We start from the raw sequence: 7200 nt of genomic DNA, 5'->3' as shown, positions 1-7200 counted from the left end.
CTGCTTTTGTTAGTAACAAATGCTTTTAAGCAAACATTAAGGACTCAGTCCCCAAATATTTTTGGCTAGAGAAGCTATTTGGTAACTTTGAAGACATATTATGTTTTCAGTTAATCTGTGCACACAGATCTTTATCTATTTGAGCTTGTCCATTCTGGAGGTAGTTGTCCTTGAATGAATGTTTGCTAGAAGATAACTCAAGAAGCACTAAAAACATCAAAATAAGGTGTAGATCAAGGTTAATTATCAAGGTTAATTATGATTTGTAGCCAGATATATTGATGTTCCTGGGGACTTCAGGCTTTTCTTGGCAGGAAGCGGACTCTAACTGAGCATGGTTTCTTCAGATACTGAGTAGAAAATTACATGGGGTTCCTCTTGCATGTAATCCCAGCACTTTGGGAGGCCAAGCTGGGTGGATCACCTCAGGTCAGGACTTTGAGACCAGTCTGGTCAACATGGCAAAACCCCATCTCTACTAAAAAATACAAAAATGAGGAACAGATCCACAAAGGCTGAATAGGAGCAGCTCTGGAGTGCAGTTCCCAGCGGGAACGCAGAGGCCGCTCCAGGTTATCCCCAGGCAAGCAGGGTCTGGAGTGGACCTCCAGCAGTCCAACAGCAGAGGGGCCTGACTGTTAGAAGGAAAACTAAAAAACAGAAAGAAATAGCTACATTATCAACAAAAAGGATGTCCACTGGGAGATCCCATCCAAAAGTCACCAACTACAAAGACCACAGGTATATAAATCCACAAAGATGGGAAGAAACCAGCACAAAAAGGATGAAAACACCCAAAACCAGAACACCTGTCCTCCTTCAAGGGATCACAACTACTCACCAGCAAGGGAACAAGGCTGGATGGAGAATGAGTCTGATGAATTGACAGAAACAGGCTTCAAAAAGTGGGTAATAACAAATATCTTTGAGCTAAAAGAATATGTTCTAACCCAATGCAAAGAAATTAAAACCTGAAAAAATGTTTGACAAAATGCTAACAAGAATAAACAGCTTAGAAAAGAATATAAATGAATTGATGGAGCTGAAAAACACAACATGAGAACTTTGTGAAGCATACACAAGTTTCAGTACTCAAATCGACCAAACAGAACAAAGGATATCAGAGATTGAAGATCAACTCAATGAAATAAAATGAGAAGGCAAGATTAGAGAAAAAACAGTGAAAAGAAATGAATGAAGCCTCCAAGAAATATGGGATTATGTGAAAAGACCTAATACATTTGATAGGTGTACCTGAATGTGATGGAGAGAATGAATCCAAGCTGGAAAACACTCCTCAGGATATTATGCAGGAAAACATCCCCAACCTAGCAAGGCAGGCCAATATTCAAGTCCAGGAAATACAGAGAACACCACAAAGATATTCCTCAAGAAGATCAACCCCAAGGCACATAATCTTCAGATTTACCAGGGTTGAAATGAAGGAAAAAGTGCTAAGGGCAGCCAGAGAGAGAGGTTGGGTTATCCACAAAGGGAAGCCCATCAGACTCACAGTGGATTTCTTAGCAGAAACCCTACAAGCCAGAAGAGAGTATTTAGCATCCTTAAAGAAAAGAACTTCTAACTTAGAATTTTATATCCAGCCAAACTAAGCTTCATAAGTGAAGGAGAAATAAATTCCTTTATGAACAAGTAATTGCTCAGAGATTTCTTCACCACCAGGCCTGCTTTACAAGAGCTCATGAAAGAAGCACTAAACATAGAAAGGAAAAACCAGTACCAGCCACTCCAGAAATGTACCAAATGGTAAAGAGCATTGAAACAATGAAGAAACTGCACCAACTAATGGGAAAAACAACCAGCTAGCATCAAAATGGCAGGATCAAATTCACACATAACAATATTAATCTTAAATGTAAATGAACCAAATGCCCCAATCAAAAGACACAGACTGGCAAAATGGATAAAAAGTTAAAATCCCTCAGTGTACTGTATCCATGAAACCCATGTCACATGCAAGGATACACAAAGCCTCACAATAAAGGGATGGAGGAAGATTTACCAAGCAAATGGAGAGCAAAAAAAAGCAGAAGTTGCAATACTAGTCTCTGATAAAATAGACTTTAAAGCAACAAAGATCAAAAGAGACAAAGAAGGACATTACATAATGGTAAAAGGATCAATACAACAAGAAGAGCTAATGATCCTAAATATATACACACCCAATACAGGAGATACATAAAGTAGTTCTTAATGACCTCCAAAGAGACATAGACTCCCACCCAATAATAGTGGGAGACTTTAACACTTCACTGTCAATATCAGACAGATCAATGAGACAGAAAATTAACAAGGATATCCAGGACTTGAACTCAGATCTGGACCAAGCAAACCTGATAGACATCTACAGAACTGTCCACCTTAAATCCACAGAATATGCATTCTTCTCAGCACCACATGACACCTACTCTAAAATTGACCATATAATTGGAAGTAAATCACTCCTCAGCAAATGCCAAAGAATGGAAATCATAACAAATAGTCTCTCAGACCACAGTGCAATCAAATTAGAACTCAGGATTCAGAAACTAACTCAGAACAGCACAACTTCATGGAAACTGAACAACTTGCTTCTGAGTGTTGACTGCATAAACAATGAAATGAAGGCGGAAATAAAGATGTTCTTTGAAACCAACAAGAATGAAGACACAATGTACCAGAATCTCTGGGACACATTTAAAGCAGTCTCCAGAGGAAAATTTATAGCAATATATGCCCACATGAGAAGCAAGGAAAGATCTAAAATTGACACCCTATCACCAAAATTGAAAGAGCTAGAGGAGCAAGATTTAAAAAACTCAAAAGCTAGCAGACGACAAGAAATAACTAAGATCAGAGCAGAACTGAAGGAGATAGAGACACAAAAACCCTTCAAAAATTAATAAATCCAGGAGGTGGTTTTTTGAAAAAAGCAACAAGATAGGCAGACCACTAAGCAGACTAATAAAAAAAAAAAGGAAGATCAAATAGATGCAATAAAAAATGATAAAGGGGATATCACCACTGATTCCACAGAAATACAAACTACTATCAGAATTACTGCAAATACCTCAATGCACACAAACCAGTAAACCCAGAAGAAATTGATAAATTCCTGTACACATGTGCCCTCCCAAGCCTAAACAAGGAAGAAGTTGAAAACCTGAATAGACCAATAACAAGGGCTGAAGTTGAGGCAGCAATTAATAGCCTACCAACCAAAAAAAGTCCAGGGCCAGATGGGTTCACAGCCGAATTCTACCAGACATACAAAGAGGAGCTGGTATCACTCCTTCTGAAACTATTCCAAACAATCCAAAAAGCAGGAATCCTTCCCAAATCATTTTACGAGACCAACATCATCCTGATACCAAAACTTGCCAGAGACTCAACAAGAAAAGAAAACTTCAGGCCAATATCCATGATGAACATCGATGCCAAAATCTTCAATAAAACACTGGCAAACTGATTGCAAGAGCACATCAAAAAGCTTATCCATCACGATCAAGTAGGCTTCATCCAGGGGATGCAAGGCTGGTTCAACATACGCAAGTCTATAAATGTAATTCACCACATAAACAGAACCAAAGACAAAAACTGCATGATTATCTCAATAGATGTAGAGAAGGCCTTTGACAAAATTCAACAGTCCTTTATGCTAAAAACTCTCAGTAAAATAGGTATTGAAGGAATGTATCTCAAAATAATAAAAGCTATTTATGACAAACCCACAGCCAATATCATACTGAATGGGCAAAAACTGGAAGCATTCCCTTTGAAATCTGGCACTAGACAAGGAAACCCTCTCTCACCACTCCTATTCAATATAGTACTGGAAGTTCTAGCCAGAGCAATCAGGCAAGAAAAATAAATAAAGCATATTCAATTAGGAAAGGAGGAAGTCAAACTGTCTCTTGCAGAGGACGTGATTGTATATTTAGAAGACCCCATCGTCTCAGCCACAAATCTCCTGAAACTAATGAGCAACTTCAGCAAAGTCTCAGGATACAAAATCAATGTGTGGAAATCACAAGCATTCCTATACACCAATAACAGACTTAAAAAGAGCCAAATCAAGCATGAACTGCCTTTCACAATTGCTACAAAGAGAATAAAATACCTAAGAATACAACTAACAAAGGATGTAAAGGACCTCCTACATCTTTGTAGGAGAACTACAAACCACTGCTCAACGAAATAAGAGAGGACACAAACAGGTGGAAAAACATTCCACGTTCCTGATTAGGAAGAATCAATATTGTGAAAATGGCCATACTGCCCAAAGTAATTTATAGATTCAATGCTATCCCCAACAAGCTACCTATGACTCTCTTTGCAAAACTGGAAAAAAAAATCTTAAACTTTATATGGAACCAAAGAGGGTCCACATAGTGAAAACAATCCTAAGCAAAAAGAGCAAAGCTGGAGGCATCATGCTACCTGACCTCAAACTATACTACAAGGCTATAGTAATCAAAACAGCATGGTACTGGTACCAAAAGGGAGATATAAACCAGTGGAACAGAACAGAGGCCTCAGAGGCAATGCCACACACCTACAACCATCTAAACTTTGACAAACCTGACAAAAACAAGCAATAGAGAAAAGAGTCCCTGTTTAATAAATGGTGTTGGGAAAACTGGCTAGCCATGTGCAGAAAGCAGAAACTGGACCCCTCCCTGACACCTTACACTAAAATTAGCTCCAGAGGATTAAAGACTTATAAACATAAGACCTAACACCATCAAAACCCTAGAAAAAAACCTAGGCAAAACCATTCAGGACATAGGCGTAGGCAAGGACTTCATGACTAAAACACCAAAAGCAATGGCAACAAAAGCCAAAGTAGACAAATGGGATCTAATTGAACTCCACAGCTTCTGCACCACAAATGAAAAAATTATTAGAGAGAACTGGCAACCAACAGAATGGGAAAAAGTTTTTGCAATCTACCTATCTGACAAAGGGCTGATACCTAGAATCTACAAAGAACTCAAACAGATTTACAAGAAAAAAACAAACAAACCCATTCAAAAGTGGTTGAAGGATATGAACACTTTTCAAAAGAAGACATAGATGAGCCCAACAAACATATGAAAAAATGCTCATCATCACGGGTCATTAGAGAAATGCAAATCAAAACCACATTGAGATACCATCTCACGCCAGTTAGAATGGGGATCATTAAAAAATCTGGAGAGGATGTGGAGAAATAGAAAAATGTTTACACTGTTGGTGGGAGTGTAAATTAATTCAGTCATTGTGGAAGACAGTGTGGTGATTCCTCAAGGACCTAGAAATAGAAATTCCATTTGACCCAGCAATTCCATTACTAGGTATATAGCCAAAGGATTATAAATCATTCGATTATAAAGACACAGGCTCATGTATGTTCATTGCGGCACTGTTTATAATAGCAAAGACCTGGAACCAACCCAAATGCCCATCGCTGATAGACTGGACAAGGAAAACGTGGCACATATACACCATGGAATACTATGCAACAACGAAAAACAATGAGTTTGTGTCCTTTGTAGGGACATGGATGAATCTATGCATGTAGATTGGGCATCACACACTGGGGTCTGTTGTGGGGGACTAGGGGAGGGACAGTGGGAGTTAGGGAGTTGGGGAGGGATAACATGGGGAAAAAGACCAGATATAGGTGATGAGGGGATGGAGGCAGCAAACGACATTGCCATGTATGTATCTATGCAACAATCCTGCAGGTTCCACACCAGGTTATACCTCAGAACCTAAAGTGCAACAAAATATAGGTAAAAAAAAAAAAATACAAAAATTAGCCAAGTATGGTGCCAGGTGCCTGTAATCCCAGCCACTTGGGGGGCTGAGGCCTGAGCATTGCTTGAACTCAGGAGGTGAAGGTTGCAGCGAGCCGCAATCACACTACTGCATTCCAGCCTGGGGAATAGAGGGAGACTCTGTCTCAAAAAAAAAGAAAGGAGAAAGAAAATTTAAAATTTAAACTTCTCTTTGGTAATAGGAACCTCTTTGGTCAATGGAGTTTGGAGTGCTGGGCCAAGGAAAAGACTAAAGGTTTTTGTAAGCCCATTGATGCACAGGTCTGTCATTTATAGTATTTATTATGCCCACACTATTTTTTTTTAATTTTATTTTGAGAGGTGGAGTATCTAGAGTCTCACTTTGCTGTCCAGGCTTGAATGCAGTAGCACCAACCGTAGCTCACTGCAGCCTCATCCTCCCGGGCTCAAGAGTTTCTCCCACCTCAGCTTCCTGGGCAGCTGGGACTACAGGTGAACACCACCACACCGGGATCATTTTAAAAAATACCTCGTAGAGATGGGGTCTCCCTATATTGCCCAGGCTGGTCTTGAACTCCTGGCTTCAAGTAGTCCTCCCACTTTGGCCTCTGAAAGTGCTGGGATTACAGGCATGAGCCACTGTGCCTGGTCTCACAAAAGCAGTTGTTAAAATACAGAATTAATTGATTTTTTTCCCTTTCCCATCAGTGGTAACACAATTTAAGGAATCAACACTAAAGAGATTTAAGGTCATGAAATCCTAAGTTGCAGGTTTTCAACCCTTAAACACTTTGCTGAATTTTCTATTTGGCCTGCTCTGAATTTGTACTGGTGAGACGGTTGGGGGTGTTGATTGATTATAAGCTGGCTGATGATTCAGGCCGGGTAGAGAGGCAGAGAAATGGCCCATCAGAGCCAGCTAATGGGGCACTGGGGGTCATGATCAGAAAATGCAAGGCAGAATATAGTCACAGTGGTGGGAAAGGGACAAGCAAGGGTTAAGGTGGGAAGAGCTTACCAGGCAAGAGAAGCTGAAGACTGAAGGTAAATTTGATTGCCAGAGAAACCAGACTTCGGATTTGTCAGGCGCAACAGCAGAAGGTGTACTCCTGAGGGACTAAGATGATAGAGTAAGGTTGGCAGCTCAGCTTTAAAGGCTTGGCTTAGGACTGCCTGAGGATAGAATTAATGACGCCAGATTCTTTCTCCAAACATTTACTGAACTCTTCCTCTGTTCTAGGAACTGTAATTCATTTGCAAAGAAAACTAAGACGAGTCACTACTCTTGAAAAGCAAGTTTTTGTACATTGAGAGATCAACAATTTCATATAATACAATGTCTGTGGCAGAGGCAGGTACAAGCTGCTAAGGAAAGCAGAGAGAAGGAAATCTCCCCTCCCCTCCCCTCTTCTCCCCT

This window comes from Callithrix jacchus, chromosome 3 (assembly GCF_049354715.1).
Source record: "Callithrix jacchus isolate 240 chromosome 3, calJac240_pri, whole genome shotgun sequence".
NCBI lineage: Eukaryota > Metazoa > Chordata > Mammalia > Primates > Cebidae > Callithrix > Callithrix jacchus.
Note: the sequence above shows the minus strand (reverse complement) of the source record.